Below are 17,878 nucleotides of genomic sequence, written 5' to 3'. Positions count from 1 at the left end.
ACTGGAAAACAAAGCAAATGCTGCAGACAGGAAGTTAGAAGAGGTGATCAACATGTATGACTCCAAAATAGAAAAGCTGCAGACGGCAGTAAAAAATAGTAGAGGTGTGACCGTCAATGCGGTTAAGGAACGCGAGGAAGAACGTCAATCCTCGCAGTGTTGGATTGACGGTGTTTTGTCGCGTAATACACAGTTACAAGACGAAAATGAATTTATGGTTAAAAACATGAAAGAATTAACAGAGGAGAAAGGTCAAATGGGCAAAGTGATAGACGACCAAAAGGCCCAGAATATGGCGATCAAGCAGAAATGCCAGAGTAATATTAGAGCTCTGGCCTTGGAAAAGAAAATGAAGGCTATGCTTGAAGACGAAGTTGATTCTTTGAAAAAGAAAATTGAAGACGTCAAAAAGGCCCTAAGCACAGAGCAGGAAAACCACAGAAAGACAGCAGTGGACCGGCACAAAGTAAAAGCGGCACACAATCAGGCACTGGCTGAAAAGGTGGCGCTGGAAGAGAAACTGCGCTCCACAAAAAAGCAACGGGAAAGATTTATATCCAAAGTGAATTGGCTGGAGAAGAAAGAGCGCTACTTCCAAGAGGAATTGTGCCAGTGCGTTTTGTCCTTTGAAAAGGCATTTCCACATGCAGGTCACTTGAGAGGAAAAGAAAAGGTGGAATTTAGGGATATGTTCCACAACGTGAAAAAGAAATACGTAGACGGAGTGGAAGGCACCCCCTTTGTTGGAACAACGAAGGAGTTTCTTGAAAAACAGCTGAACTGTCTACGTATCAGATGCAAGGATCTAGATGCAGCTTTACTAGATAAAACACGGGAGCTGGAATCATTTAAAAAGCAGTACAATGACATGGTAAAGTCTTCCGAGTACGCTTTATTCCGACAAAGAGAGGAGCTCATTGGACCAGTGAACCAGATTATCCAAAAGGCTGGCAATGAAGAAAAAGAGATAGGTCATCTAAAATCTAGAGTGAAAGACGCTCAACTCCAGCTTAAATTAGAAAAACAGAAAGGACAAAAGCTGGCATCGTTGGACCATAGAAGCATGATGGGGAGATGTTCTGAGGAGACTCCGTCTCAGATTAATCCTCGTCCACTTCCAGGGAAAACTACATTTATTCAGGTACGTCCAAGACACCCTGGCAGAAGTGCAGGTATGGCTTCCCCAGTGAATCCTCCTGTAGAGTCTCCATCAACACCACCTTTCCTCAATTCTGATGATGGATTACCACCAGTTGATTGTTAAAAATTAACTGCTAAAATAGGCCATTAGAAGTATACTTCATCTTGTCTCCCTATATCATGGGTGGGCATTCTCAGTCCACGAGGGCCGGTGTCCCTGCAGGTTTTAGATCTCACCTTGGCTCAACACACCTGAATCACATGATTAGTTCGTTACCAGGCCTCTGGAGAACTTCAGGACATGTTGAGGAGCTAATTTAGCCGTTTAAATCAGCTGTGTTGGTTCGAGGACACATCTAAAACCTGCAGGGACACCGGCCCTCGTGGACTGAGATTGCCCACCCACCCCCAACCGGTCGCAGCAGATGGCCGCCCCTTCTTGAGCCTGGTTCTGCCGGAGGTTTCTTCCTAAAGGGAGTTTTTCCTCCCCACTGTCGCCCAGTGCTTGCTCAAAGGGGATCATTGGATTGTTGGGGTTTTCTGGCTTTTACTGTAGTGTTTTTACCTTACAGTATAAAGCAGCTTGAGGAGACTGTTTTTTTGCCATGATGCAATATAGTATTAAATATGACTACATTTTAAAAACATCTATTATAGCATCAAAGTAAAACAAAAAAACTAAATGAAATGAATCAAAATGTCTAATCTGGCAAAACAAGAAAAGAAAAAAGGTTTCACCTTTAAATAAAAATCCAAATCACAAACACATTCTGATTTTTGTTGTGTGTGTTTTTTTTGTGTGTGTTGTCACGTATAAAATCTTTGCACTCTGTCTCGGTGTCTGCCCGGCCGGCTCCGCAAGGCTACATATGTTTATTGTGTTGCTGCTTTCTTCCACTCGTCATTCTGCCTGGGCGGAGCTCAGGCCCACGCACCTGTCTGCAATTACGCTGCAACGTGTCCTGTCTGTATGGAGACTGAGAGCTGCCAGAGTAATAATGTAGATACAGGCCTCTTTCTCCTTCTGCTGCTGTTCATGCTTTTATTCCATTGATGTTGCTATCATTTGTAAATATATTTATTTGCTCTTATTTTATCAATTTACTGTCGTTCATGTATTTAATCTTCTTTGTATTTAAATATGATTTTTTTTAAGTAATGCCGCGAGATGGACAGTTAAATAAAGGTTTCATTGAATTAAAAAAAAGATTTAAAGATGACTGGTGGCGGAAGCAGAGCACAGACTGTCTGTGAGAATCTATCGCCATCGTGTGGTGCAGAGATATATTGCCATTGAATTTAGACAACGAAAGCTTGGCTCACAGAGCAGCTGCAACACGAACAAAAAACATTAAATAGCAACATGATATATTATATTATATTATATTATATTATATTATATTATATTATATTATATTATATTATATTTATAGCTGTCGAAATTAACGCGTTAATTGCGATAATTAAATTTTGGAATTAATTACGTTAGAATATTTAACTATTTAGCGCAACACGCAGATAAGTCGCTCCCATAATCCCACTTGATTTGTTTACCGCGCCACTGAAAATGGAGAAGCAGGAAGCGGATGGCCTTCTGGATGGGGAATTTAAATACAAGAAGAACATAGATGGGACAATAAACAAACGCGTTGTAATTTGCACTCACTGTAGTAAAGAGTTTCAATTTCACCGTTCAAATTCGACCTTAAAATACCACCTTAATGCCAAACACGCGTTTGTCGGGGCAGCAGCTTCACCCGGCCTGCGTCAGACCACTCTTAGTGAACGCAGGCCACTCGGTAAGTCTTCTTTGGACAAACTGACCGACAATATAGCCAAATGGATAGCAAAGGACTGCAGACCGCTAAGCATTGTGGAGGACAAGGGCTTTGCGGATGTTTTAAAGGTTGCATCTCAGGACGCGTCCTACAAGCCCCCAGCGAGAAGCACAATAACAATTCGAATCCACGAACTGTATGAAACGGAGAAAAAGAAAAAAGAAGAGGCTTTAGTTCACACAGAATGCGTGGCTCTGACAGGAGACCACTGGACATCATTGAGTAATGACAATTACCTGGGAGTTACTGCGCATTTAATCACTGAAGCCTGGGGTCTGACATCCTTTGCGCTGACTATAATGAAAACGGAAGAGCGGCACTTTGCGGAGGCTTGTGCAGAGCAGTTCCAGACTGTTGCTCGCAGGTGGAGAATTGAGGAGAAGGTGACAACAGTAGGCACGGACAGTGCGCGCAATATGATCGCCGCGGCTCGCATCATGCCATTCAATCACATGCCGTGTACCGCGCACATTCTACAGAGATGCATCACAGTGAGTCTCGCAGACAGTGGCTTTGTCACTGCGCTGGCCAAATGCCGCAAAATTGTTGGCCATTTTAAGCACAGCCCAGCAAACACAGCAGAGCTGAACGCAGACCAGGTGTCACTGGGGCGCAAGCAGGAGCCGTTGGCCCAGGACGTGCCTACGCGCTGGAACTCCACGCTGGAGATGGTGAAGCGCTTGATCCGCAACCAAACTGCAGTAACCGCGACTCTGGATAAACAAAAGCATAAACTTGTCCTCCTGACGCCTTCAGAGTGGGACAAACTCCAGAGACTGGAGACACTTCTAGAGCCCTGCAGGTGAGCCTGTCATTGTGACCATAATTGTAGGTTTAGATTAAATGTATCAAACATACATCTTAAATCAGTTTTGTTATTATGAAAATGTCTTATTTAAAAAATAAATGAAATCAAATATTTTATTAATATTACCTAGTATTAAAAAGCTTTTTTTAATTTGCTGTCTTATCTCTGTGTGTGTGTGTGTGTGTGTGTGTGTGTGTGTGTGTGTGTGTGTGTGTGTGTGTGTGTGTGTGTGTGTGTGTGTGTGTGTGTGTGTGTGTGTGTGTGTGTATTCCACTGCAGATATGTGACTGAACTGCTGGGAGGAGAGGCCTACGTCTCCTGCTCTGTAGTTCTACCAGCCTTCTGCCACCTGCGCCGTGTCATGGAAGTAACTGATGAGGACCCTGCATATGTGGTGAGGTTTAAAGAGAAGTTTAAGGAAGACCTTGCTTCCCGCCAGGAACATACCAACTATGCATGGCTCCAGATCGCAACTGCACTGGACCCACGTTTTAAAGACCTACGCAGTGTGCCCAAGACTGACAGAGAAGCAGTGTGGACCACACTGGCAGGCATGCTGCATGAAGACTCTCCTAGAAGATCACACACTGCAGAAGAAGGTCCAGCCAAGAAGACTGCAACCCCCCCACTGTGCTTTGCCCTGATATCTGCAGTGTGAGGTTGGATCGCTCATTCTCATCCTCACACTGATGCCACTTATTTCGGTCTTTGTTTGACATAAAAGGGCATATTTGTCACTTTATTGCAACTATATTTGCACTCTTGAGCTCCTTCATTCACTGACTGATCATAAAGTTATTACTTGCGTTATGTATTCATCCGTTTGAACATAATTAATGAAGCCACATGTAATCACTAAAATTTGTATTTTGGGTACAATAAGAGAGTTTCAGATGGAATGCTGTTTTGTTTTGTTTAAATTTCACCAACTTGCTGATGCCCACGGTTGTGAGTGCGGCTTCTTGCTGTACATGGGTGGATGGTTGTAAATCACATCACAGATGCCAAAAACCTCTCAAACCAAGCCCCCTTGCCGGTGATGCTGTGCGCAACCTCGTGACGGAGTCAAGCATATTCAAAACACCCCCTCACCTCCCGTGTCAAACTCAAATGTCAGCCTATTTCATGTGTCACTTTTGGAGCAGTTGCCATCCCGACGAGCCATGGAGAAGTTCGTGTTTGTGTTATTTTACTTATTTGGTGTTCTGGTGTGTTTGGGCACCGGTCAGCACCATCGTGTTGAGCACGTGTTGGACCGTGGACACACCGGATTCAGTGGGAGAATAACGGTCAGGTGTACAGTTTACTGAGCACTGGGACTCAGTATCGTTTACCAGCACAGACACGGAGACGCGCTCAGCTTCTATTGAGAGCAAACAACCAAGTGAACCCTCCGGCTGCGTCCAGTAGACGAGACACACCGTCTGGGCCGGGAGCTTTCCGAGCATTCAGACTCTTAAACTGCTTCCTCGCATCTGCTTCATGAATATGGAGGGTTGTGGTGGGAGGAGGTGGTGTGAAATCCTCTTTTGTGTGGGGTGAGGAGGGGGGTGTTGTAAAAGTCCCCAAGAGCAATGATGAGAGAGTCCGGGAATGTCCGCTCCATGTGCAGTATCTGCTCCGCGAGTGCGCACTGAGCTGCCTGCGCATCCGCATCTGGCGGGATGTAAACAGCGGCCAAGATGAATGAAGCAAACTCCCGCGGAGAATAAAACGGTTTGCAGTGAATAAAAAGGTATTCCAGAGAGGAAGAGCAGTGCTGAGCAATCACTGTTACATCTGTGCACCAGCCACTATTAATGTAGAAGCAGACACGTCCACCTGTGGTCTTACCAGAGAGAGAGGCCTGCCGGTCCGCGCGCAGCAGATGAAAGCCCTCCAGCTTGAGCGCGCTGTCCGGGATGTCCTCACAGAGCCACGACTCCGTAAAACACAAGACACAGGAGGAGGCAACGTCTCTGTTCATGCTTCTCATCAGGGCCAGCTCGTCCATCTCATTCCTGAGTGAGCGTACGTCGGAAAGGAAGATCCCAGGAAGAGCAGTTCGCAGTCCGCGTCTCCTCAGACGCACGAGTGCGCCGGCTCGCTTTCCTCGCTTTCGGCGTCTCACTTTCCTGATCAGAGTCTGCAGTAAATCTGCCGCAGATGCGACAAATATTGGAAGTAAATCCACAGGTGTTGTAGTCCTGTAGTTAAGAAGCTCTTCTCTAGTGTAAGAATATCCAGAGGAGTGCCCAGACACAGAAGTTATGCACAAAAACAAAACAGAAGTAACGCACTGAAGCACCGGGGCATCCATACGCGGCGGCGCCATCTTGGAACAAGGGACTTGTCTTTGAAAGGTAGAGTGTTAATTACTAAAGCTGAAGGGATATCCCGATGAACATATGCTGCTCTCTCCTTACATCTGGATAAGAAAAGTAGTAAAGATATTGACCGTATGCTCTTTAATTTTATATGGAAAAACCGTACGCACTATATTAGAAAAACTGTTGTGATGAATAAGTACGAATCAGGTGGGCTTAACGTCTTAGACTTTTCTACTTTAAATAACACTTTCAAAATTAATTGGGCCAAACATTTTCTTAAAACCCTACCTCTATCTGGAACTTTATACCATACCACATTTTCTCTCGTTTTGGTGGCTTTACTTTTATTTGAAATTGTAATTACAATGTTGAGAAAGTCCCTGTAAAGCTTTCATCCTTCCATAAGCAGGTCCTCTTAGCGTGGACCCTCATTTATAAACACAACTTCTCACCTCACAAATACCTTATCTGGAACAACAGAGATATTTTATAGAAAAATAAATCACTTTTCCTGGAAACTTGGCTCCAAAATGGGATCCTATTGGTGGCTCAGCTGGTTAGTAAAGAGGGACAACTACTTACTTACAACGACTTTATTGCACTATATAATTTTCCAATCAGTGTTCCAGATATCAAGCGGAAGACAGTCTGGATGGTCCCCCATAAATATTTGATTGTAAATAAGGTGAAAGAAGTCTCTTTTAAAATTCGACATACATGTTATCCAGCCAGTCACTACATGGTCAAATTTAAAAGGGACATAAATACTAATTGTACTTTCTGTGGGGATCATCCAGAAACGGTGACACATCTTTTTTGGTACTGTTCTTTTACACAGAGATTCTGGAAGGAATTTAGCAGCTTTGTTATTGTCCATATTTTAAGGGAGTTTTCTTTACGATGGGAAAATGTTTTATTCTGTTTCTTTAAGTTCCCCAAGAAGTATGAGAAATGTTTTTTATGATAAATTTCTTAATACTTTTAGCTAAATTTTTTATCCATAAATGTAAGTTTACTAACAAAACACCATATTTCTGTCATTATTTTAAGGATGTGCACATGCACATACAATCAATATCAGACTGCACCAACAAAAAGGCTCTCACAACAATATATGTATGTGAATTTTTGCGTGTATTCTTATAATTGTTACCTTTTTCTTTCACCCTTGGCTTTTTGTGTTCATGTTCTGTTGTATACTTCATCTGTTCGTATGTTGTATACTCATTGTTTGTTAAATAAAGTTTAAAAAAAAAGACACGCTTTGTTTAGACCCCCAAAATCCTTTCCACGCCCACCCCCGTGACATCACGCTCCAAAGCCCTGTTACGTCACAGAACGTGGTGATGTCATAGTGACAGTCCTTTCATCCTTTGATGTTCAAGTCTATAAATAGAGGACAGCTGTCAAAGGGAATTCATTAAGCTATCGTTTTGTTGGAGTGATACAGCACATAAAAAAGCAGAAATGAGTTCGAAAGCTAACAAAGACAGAAATGTTAATTTCTCGAAAACAATGGTTAAAAAAAGTGAAAAAGAAAAAGAAACATATGCCAGACAGTTCGAGCAAAGACTGCAGCCAATGATCGACGAGGTTGAAAAGCTCAAAACTGAGCTTGACTACTTCAAAAACCTGCATACAGTCAATAAGAAACGGATCGAGGATCTAACAAAAGAAAACAATGAACTTTTGCAGAATAATAAGCTGCTGGGTTCGGTCTTGGATGACAGGACAAACATCGCAGACAGGTTGGACTCGATAAAAGATGACCACGAAGCTCTGGTAAAGTTCCGCGCAGAGACGGAGAAAACTCTGGCTGAGCTTAAAGAAAAACACGAGGACGAAGTCCAAGTCCTGCAAGGACTGCTGGAAACAGAGAAAGAAAAGGTGGCACGTCAGCAATTTCACAACAGCCAAGTTGTTGAATTATTATTGAAACACCACAAAGAGGAAAAAAATAAGATGCAGCAGTTTTACCAGGAAAATACTAAAAAACTGGAAAACAAAGCAAATGCTGCAGACAGGAAGTTAGAAGAGGTGATCAACATGTATGACTCCAAAATAGAAAAGCTGCAGACGGCAGTAAAAAATAGTAGAGGTGTGACCGTCAATGCGGTTAAGGAACGCGAGGAAGAACGTCAATCCTCGCAGTGTTGGATTGACGGTGTTTTGTCGCGTAATACACAGTTACAAGACGAAAATGAATTTATGGTTAAAAACATGAAAGAATTAACAGAGGAGAAAGGTCAAATGGGCAAAGTGATAGACGACCAAAAGGCCCAGAATATGGCGATCAAGCAGAAATGCCAGAGTAATATTAGAGCTCTGGCCTTGGAAAAGAAAATGAAGGCTATGCTTGAAGACGAAGTTGATTCTTTGAAAAAGAAAATTGAAGACGTCAAAAAGGCCCTAAGCACAGAGCAGGAAAACCACAGAAAGACAGCAGTGGACCGGCACAAAGTAAAAGCGGCACACAATCAGGCACTGGCTGAAAAGGTGGCGCTGGAAGAGAAACTGCGCTCCACAAAAAAGCAACGGGAAAGATTTATATCCAAAGTGAATTGGCTGGAGAAGAAAGAGCGCTACTTCCAAGAGGAATTGTGCCAGTGCGTTTTGTCCTTTGAAAAGGCATTTCCACATTCAGGTCACTTGAGAGGAAAAGAAAAGGTGGAATTTAGGGATATGTTCCACAACGTGAAAAAGAAATACGTAGACGGAGTGGAAGGCACCCCCTTTGTTGGAACAACGAAGGAGTTTCTTGAAAAACAGCTGAACTGTCTACGTATCAGATGCAAGGATCTAGATGCAGCTTTACTAGATAAAACACGGGAGCTGGAATCATTTAAAAAGCAGTACAATGACATGGTAAAGTCTTCCGAGTACGCTTTATTCCGACAAAGAGAGGAGCTCATTGGACCAGTGAACCAGATTATCCAAAAGGCTGCCAATGAAGAAAAAGAGATAGGTCATCTAAAATCTAGAGTGAAAGACGCTCAACTCCAGCTTAAATTAGAAAAACAGAAAGGACAAAAGCTGGCATCGTTGGACCATAGAAGCATGATGGGGAGATGTTCTGAGGAGACTCCGTCTCAGATTAATCCTCGTCCACTTCCAGGGAAAACTACATTTATTCAGGTACGTCCAAGACACCCTGGCAGAAGTGCAGGTATGGCTTCCCCAGTGAATCCTCCTGTAGAGTCTCCATCAACACCACCTTTCCTCAATTCTGATGATGGATTACCACCAGTTGATTGTTAAAAATTAACTGCTAAAATAGGCCATTAGAAGTATACTTCATCTTGTCTCCCTATATCATGGGTGGGCATTCTCAGTCCACGAGGGCCGGTGTCCCTGCAGGTTTTAGATCTCACCTTGGCTCAACACACCTGAATCACATGATTAGTTCGTTACCAGGCCTCTGGAGAACTTCAGGACATGTTGAGGAGCTAATTTAGCCGTTTAAATCAGCTGTGTTGGTTCGAGGACACATCTAAAACCTGCAGGGACACCGGCCCTCGTGGACTGAGATTGCCCACCCACCCCCAACCGGTCGCAGCAGATGGCCGCCCCTTCTTGAGCCTGGTTCTGCCGGAGGTTTCTTCCTAAAGGGAGTTTTTCCTCCCCACTGTCGCCCAGTGCTTGCTCAAAGGGGATCATTGGATTGTTGGGGTTTTCTGGCTTTTACTGTAGTGTTTTTACCTTACAGTATAAAGCAGCTTGAGGAGACTGTTTTTTTGCCATGATGCAATATAGTATTAAATATGACTACATTTTAAAAACATCTATTATAGCATCAAAGTAAAACAAAAAAACTAAATGAAATGAATCAAAATGTCTAATCTGGCAAAACAAGAAAAGAAAAAAGGTTTCACCTTTAAATAAAAATCCAAATCACAAACACATTCTGATTTTTGTTGTGTGTGTTTTTTTGTGTATGTTGTCACGTATAAAATCTTTGCACTCTGTCTCGGTGTCTGCCCGGCCGGCTCCGCAAGGCTACATATGTTTATTGTGTTGCTGCTTTCTTCCACTCGTCATTCTGCCTGGGCGGAGCTCAGGCCCACGCACCTGTCTGCAATTACGCTGCAACGTGTCCTGTCTGTATGGAGACTGAGAGCTGCCAGAGTAATAATGTAGATACAGGCCTCTTTCTCCTTCTGCTGCTGTTCATGCTTTTATTCCATTGATGTTGCTATCATTTGTAAATATATTTATTTGCTCTTATTTTATCAATTTACTGTCGTTCATGTATTTAATCTTCTTTGTATTTAAATATGATTTTTTTTAAGTAATGCCGCGAGATGGACAGTTAAATAAAGGTTTCATTGAATTAAAAAAAAGATTTAAAGATGACTGGTGGCGGAAGCAGAGCACAGACTGTCTGTGAGAATCTATCGCCATCGTGTGGTGCAGAGATATATTGCCATTGAATTTAGACAACGAAAGCTTGGCTCACAGAGCAGCTGCAACACGAACAAAAAACATTAAATAGCAACATGATATATTATATTATATTATATTATATTATATTATATTATATTATATTATATTATATTATATTTATAGCTGTCGAAATTAACGCGTTAATTGCGATAATTAAATTTTGGAATTAATTACGTTAGAATATTTAACTATTTAGCGCAACACGCAGATAAGTCGCTCCCATAATTCCACTTGATTTGTTTACCGCGCCACTGAAAATGGAGAAGCAGGAAGCGGATGGCCTTCTGGATGGGGAATTTAAATACAAGAAGAACATAGATGGGACAATAAACAAACGCGTTGTAATTTGCACTCACTGTAGTAAAGAGTTTCAATTTCACCGTTCAAATTCGACCTTAAAATACCACCTTAATGCCAAACACGCGTTTGTCGGGGCAGCAGCTTCACCCGGCCTGCGTCAGACCACTCTTAGTGAACGCAGGCCACTCGGTAAGTCTTCTTTGGACAAACTGACCGACAATATAGCCAAATGGATAGCAAAGGACTGCAGACCGCTAAGCATTGTGGAGGACAAGGGCTTTGCGGATGTTTTAAAGGTTGCATCTCAGGACGCGTCCTACAAGCCCCCAGCGAGAAGCACAATAACAATTCGAATCCACGAACTGTATGAAACGGAGAAAAAGAAAAAAGAAGAGGCTTTAGTTCACACAGAATGCGTGGCTCTGACAGGAGACCACTGGACATCATTGAGTAATGACAATTACCTGGGAGTTACTGCGCATTTAATCACTGAAGCCTGGGGTCTGACATCCTTTGCGCTGACTATAATGAAAACGGAAGAGCGGCACTTTGCGGAGGCTTGTGCAGAGCAGTTCCAGACTGTTGCTCGCAGGTGGAGAATTGAGGAGAAGGTGACAACAGTAGGCACGGACAGTGCGCGCAATATGATCGCCGCGGCTCGCATCATGCCATTCAATCACATGCCGTGTACCGCGCACATTCTACAGAGATGCATCACAGTGAGTCTCGCAGACAGTGGCTTTGTCACTGCGCTGGCCAAATGCCGCAAAATTGTTGGCCATTTTAAGCACAGCCCAGCAAACACAGCAGAGCTGAACGCAGAGCAGGTGTCACTGGGGCGCAAGCAGGAGCCGTTGGCCCAGGACGTGCCTACGCGCTGGAACTCCACGCTGGAGATGGTGAAGCGCTTGATCCGCAACCAAACTGCAGTAACCGCGACTCTGGATAAACAAAAGCATAAACTTGTCCTCCTGACGCCTTCAGAGTGGGACAAACTCCAGAGACTGGAGACACTTCTAGAGCCCTGCAGGTGAGCCTGTCATTGTGACCATAATTGTAGGTTTAGATTAAATGTATCAAACATACATCTTAAATCAGTTTTGTTATTATGAAAATGTCTTATTTAAAAAATAAATGAAATCAAATATTTTATTAATATTACCTAGTATTAAAAAGCTTTTTTTAATTTGCTGTCTTATCTCTGTGTGTGTGTGTGTGTGTGTGTGTGTGTGTGTGTGTGTGTGTGTGTGTGTGTGTGTGTGTGTGTGTGTGTGTGTGTGTGTGTATTCCACTGCAGATATGTGACTGAACTGCTGGGAGGAGAGGCCTACGTCTCCTGCTCTGTAGTTCTACCAGCCTTCTGCCACCTGCGCCGTGTCATGGAAGTAACTGATGAGGACCCTGCATATGTGGTGAGGTTTAAAGAGAAGTTTAAGGAAGACCTTGCTTCCCGCCAGGAACATACCAACTATGCATGGCTCCAGATCGCAACTGCACTGGACCCACGTTTTAAAGACCTACGCAGTGTGCCCAAGACTGACAGAGAAGCAGTGTGGACCACACTGGCAGGCATGCTGCATGAAGACTCTCCTAGAAGATCACACACTGCAGAAGAAGGTCCAGCCAAGAAGACTGCAACCCCCCCACTGTGCTTTGCCCTGATATCTGCAGTGTGAGGTTGGATCGCTCATTCTCATCCTCACACTGATGCCACTTATTTCGGTCTTTGTTTGACATAAAAGGGCATATTTGTCACTTTATTGCAACTATATTTGCACTCTTGAGCTCCTTCATTCACTGACTGATCATAAAGTTATTACTTGCGTTATGTATTCATCCGTTTGAACATAATTAATGAAGCCACATGTAATCACTAAAATTTGTATTTTGGGTACAATAAGAGAGTTTCAGATGGAATGCTGTTTTGTTTTGTTTAAATTTCACCAACTTGCTGATGCCCACGGTTGTGAGTGCGGCTTCTTGCTGTACATGGGTGGATGGTTGTAAATCACATCACAGATGCCAAAAACCTCTCAAACCAAGCCCCCTTGCCGGTGATGCTGTGCGCAACCTCGTGACGGAGTCAAGCATATTCAAAACACCCCCTCACCTCCCGTGTCAAACTCAAATGTCAGCCTATTTCATGTGTCACTTTTGGAGCAGTTGCCATCCCGACGAGCCATGGAGAAGTTCGTGTTTGTGTTATTTTACTTATTTGGTGTTCTGGTGTGTTTGGGCACCGGTCAGCACCATCGTGTTGAGCACGTGTTGGACCGTGGACACACCGGATTCAGTGGGAGAATAACGGTCAGGTGTACAGTTTACTGAGCACTGGGACTCAGTATCGTTTACCAGCACAGACACGGAGACGCGCTCAGCTTCTATTGAGAGCAAACAACCAAGTGAACCCTCCGGCTGCGTCCAGTAGACGAGACACACCGTCTGGGCCGGGAGCTTTCCGAGCATTCAGACTCTTAAACTGCTTCCTCGCATCTGCTTCATGAATATGGAGGGTTGTGGTGGGAGGAGGTGGTGTGAAATCCTCTTTTGTGTGGGGTGAGGAGGGGGGTGTTGTAAAAGTCCCCAAGAGCAATGATGAGAGAGTCCGGGAATGTCCGCTCCATGTGCAGTATCTGCTCCGCGAGTGCGCACTGAGCTGCCTGCGCATCCGCATCTGGCGGGATGTAAACAGCGGCCAAGATGAATGAAGCAAACTCCCGCGGAGAATAAAACGGTTTGCAGTGAATAAAAAGGTATTCCAGAGAGGAAGAGCAGTGCTGAGCAATCACTGTTACATCTGTGCACCAGCCACTATTAATGTAGAAGCAGACACGTCCACCTGTGGTCTTACCAGAGAGAGAGGCCTGCCGGTCCGCGCGCAGCAGATGAAAGCCCTCCAGCTTGAGCGCGCTGTCCGGGATGTCCTCACAGAGCCACGACTCCGTAAAACACAAGACACAGGAGGAGGCAACGTCTCTGTTCATGCTTCTCATCAGGGCCAGCTCGTCCATCTCATTCCTGAGTGAGCGTACGTCGGAAAGGAAGATCCCAGGAAGAGCAGTTCGCAGTCCGCGTCTCCTCAGACGCACGAGTGCGCCGGCTCGCTTTCCTCGCTTTCGGCGTCTCACTTTCCTGATCAGAGTCTGCAGTAAATCTGCCGCAGATGCGACAAATATTGGAAGTAAATCCACAGGTGTTGTAGTCCTGTAGTTAAGAAGCTCTTCTCTAGTGTAAGAATATCCAGAGGAGTGCCCAGACACAGAAGTTATGCACAAAAACAAAACAGAAGTAACGCACTGAAGCACCGGGGCATCCATACGCGGCGGCGCCATCTTGGAACAAGGGACTTGTCTTTGAAAGGTAGAGTGTTAATTACTAAAGCTGAAGGGATATCCCGATGAACATATGCTGCTCTCTCCTTACATCTGGATAAGAAAAGTAGTAAAGATATTGACCGTATGCTCTTTAATTTTATATGGAAAAACCGTACGCACTATATTAGAAAAACTGTTGTGATGAATAAGTACGAATCAGGTGGGCTTAACGTCTTAGACTTTTCTACTTTAAATAACACTTTCAAAATTAATTGGGCCAAACATTTTCTTAAAACCCTACCTCTATCTGGAACTTTATACCATACCACATTTTCTCTCGTTTTGGTGGCTTTACTTTTATTTGAAATTGTAATTACAATGTTGAGAAAGTCCCTGTAAAGCTTTCATCCTTCCATAAGCAGGTCCTCTTAGCATGGACCCTCATTTATAAACACAACTTCTCACCTCACAAATACCTTATCTGGAACAACAGAGATATTTTATAGAAAAATAAATCACTTTTCCTGGAAACTTGGCTCCAAAATGGGATCCTATTGGTGGCTCAGCTGGTTAGTAAAGAGGGACAACTACTTACTTACAACGACTTTATTGCACTATATAATTTTCCAATCAGTGTTCCAGATATCAAGCGGAAGACAGTCTGGATGGTCCCCCATAAATATTTGATTGTAAATAAGGTGAAAGAAGTCTCTTTTAAAATTCGACATACATGTTATCCAGCCAGTCACTACATGGTCAAATTTAAAAGGGACATAAATACTAATTGTACTTTCTGTGGGGATCATCCAGAAACGGTGACACATCTTTTTTGGTACTGTTCTTTTACACAGAGATTCTGGAAGGAATTTAGCAGCTTTGTTATTGTCCATATTTTAAGGGAGTTTTCTTTACGATGGGAAAATGTTTTATTCTGTTTCTTTAAGTTCCCCAAGAAGTATGAGAAATGTTTTTTATGATAAATTTCTTAATACTTTTAGCTAAATTTTTGATCCATAAATGTAAGTTTACTAACAAAACACCATATTTCTGTCATTATTTTAAGGATGTGCACATGCACATACAATCAATATCAGACTGCACCAACAAAAAGGCTCTCACAACAATATATGTATGTGAATTTTTGCGTGTATTCTTATAATTGTTACCTTTTTCTTTCACCCTTGGCTTTTTGTGTTCATGTTCTGTTGTATACTTCATCTGTTCGTATGTTGTATACTCATTGTTTGTTAAATAAAGTTTAAAAAAAAAGACACGCTTTGTTTAGACCCCCAAAATCCTTTCCACGCCCACCCCCGTGACATCACGCTCCAAAGCCCTGTTACGTCACAGAACGTGGTGATGTCATAGTGACAGTCCTTTCATCCTTTGATGTTCAAGTCTATAAATAGAGGACAGCTGTCAAAGGGAATTCATTAAGCTATCGTTTTGTTGGAGTGATACAGCACATAAAAAAGCAGAAATGAGTTCGAAAGCTAACAAAGACAGAAATGTTAATTTCTCGAAAACAATGGTTAAAAAAAGTGAAAAAGAAAAAGAAACATATGCCAGACAGTTCGAGCAAAGACTGCAGCCAATGATCGACGAGGTTGAAAAGCTCAAAACTGAGCTTGACTACTTCAAAAACCTGCATACAGTCAATAAGAAACGGATCGAGGATCTAACAAAAGAAAACAATGAACTTTTGCAGAATAATAAGCTGCTGGGTTCGGTCTTGGATGACAGGACAAACATCGCAGACAGGTTGGACTCGATAAAAGATGACCACGAAGCTCTGGTAAAGTTCCGCGCAGAGACGGAGAAAACTCTGGCTGAGCTTAAAGAAAAACACGAGGACGAAGTCCAAGTCCTGCAAGGACTGCTGGAAACAGAGAAAGAAAAGGTGGCACGTCAGCAATTTCACAACAGCCAAGTTGTTGAATTATTATTGAAACGCCACAAAGAGGAAAAAAATAAGATGCAGCAGTTTTACCAGGAAAATACTAAAAAACTGGAAAACAAAGCAAATGCTGCAGACAGGAAGTTAGAAGAGGTGATCAACATGTATGACTCCAAAATAGAAAAGCTGCAGACGGCAGTAAAAAATAGTAGAGGTGTGACCGTCAATGCGGTTAAGGAACGCGAGGAAGAACGTCAATCCTCGCAGTGTTGGATTGACGGTGTTTTGTCGCGTAATACACAGTTACAAGACGAAAATGAATTTATGGTTAAAAACATGAAAGAATTAACAGAGGAGAAAGGTCAAATGGGCAAAGTGATAGACGACCAAAAGGCCCAGAATATGGCGATCAAGCAGAAATGCCAGAGTAATATTAGAGCTCTGGCCTTGGAAAAGAAAATGAAGGCTATGCTTGAAGACGAAGTTGATTCTTTGAAAAAGAAAATTGAAGACGTCAAAAAGGCCCTAAGCACAGAGCAGGAAAACCACAGAAAGACAGCAGTGGACCGGCACAAAGTAAAAGCGGCACACAATCAGGCACTGGCTGAAAAGGTGGCGCTGGAAGAGAAACTGCGCTCCACAAAAAAGCAACGGGAAAGATTTATATCCAAAGTGAATTGGCTGGAGAAGAAAGAGCGCTACTTCCAAGAGGAATTGTGCCAGTGCGTTTTGTCCTTTGAAAAGGCATTTCCACATGCAGGTCACTTGAGAGGAAAAGAAAAGGTGGAATTTAGGGATATGTTCCACAACGTGAAAAAGAAATACGTAGACGGAGTGGAAGGCACCCCCTTTGTTGGAACAACGAAGGAGTTTCTTGAAAAACAGCTGAACTGTCTACGTATCAGATGCAAGGATCTAGATGCAGCTTTACTAGATAAAACACGGGAGCTGGAATCATTTAAAAAGCAGTACAATGACATGGTAAAGTCTTCCGAGTACGCTTTATTCCGACAAAGAGAGGAGCTCATTGGACCAGTGAACCAGATTATCCAAAAGGCTGGCAATGAAGAAAAAGAGATAGGTCATCTAAAATCTAGAGTGAAAGACGCTCAACTCCAGCTTAAATTAGAAAAACAGAAAGGACAAAAGCTGGCATCGTTGGACCATAGAAGCATGATGGGGAGATGTTCTGAGGAGACTCCGTCTCAGATTAATCCTCGTCCACTTCCAGGGAAAACTACATTTATTCAGGTACGTCCAAGACACCCTGGCAGAAGTGCAGGTATGGCTTCCCCAGTGAATCCTCCTGTAGAGTCTCCATCAACACCACCTTTCCTCAATTCTGATGATGGATTACCACCAGTTGATTGTTAAAAATTAACTGCTAAAATAGGCCATTAGAAGTATACTTCATCTTGTCTCCCTATATCATGGGTGGGCATTCTCAGTCCACGAGGGCCGGTGTCCCTGCAGGTTTTAGATCTCACCTTGGCTCAACACACCTGAATCACATGATTAGTTCGTTACCAGGCCTCTGGAGAACTTCAGGACATGTTGAGGAGCTAATTTAGCCGTTTAAATCAGCTGTGTTGGTTCGAGGACACATCTAAAACCTGCAGGGACACCGGCCCTCGTGGACTGAGATTGCCCACCCACCCCCAACCGGTCGCAGCAGATGGCCGCCCCTTCTTGAGCCTGGTTCTGCCGGAGGTTTCTTCCTAAAGGGAGTTTTTCCTCCCCACTGTCGCCCAGTGCTTGCTCAAAGGGGATCTTTGGATTGTTGGGGTTTGTCTTGCTTATACTGTAATGTTTTCACCTTACAGTATAAC

The sequence above is a fragment of the Rhamphochromis longiceps genome, linkage group LG4 (assembly GCF_057381845.1).
Source record: "Rhamphochromis longiceps isolate RC_006_pf linkage group LG4, R_longiceps_female_GT1.1, whole genome shotgun sequence".
In the NCBI taxonomy this organism is placed as follows: Eukaryota; Metazoa; Chordata; class Actinopteri; order Cichliformes; family Cichlidae; genus Rhamphochromis; species Rhamphochromis longiceps.
This window is presented reverse-complemented; position numbering follows the sequence as displayed.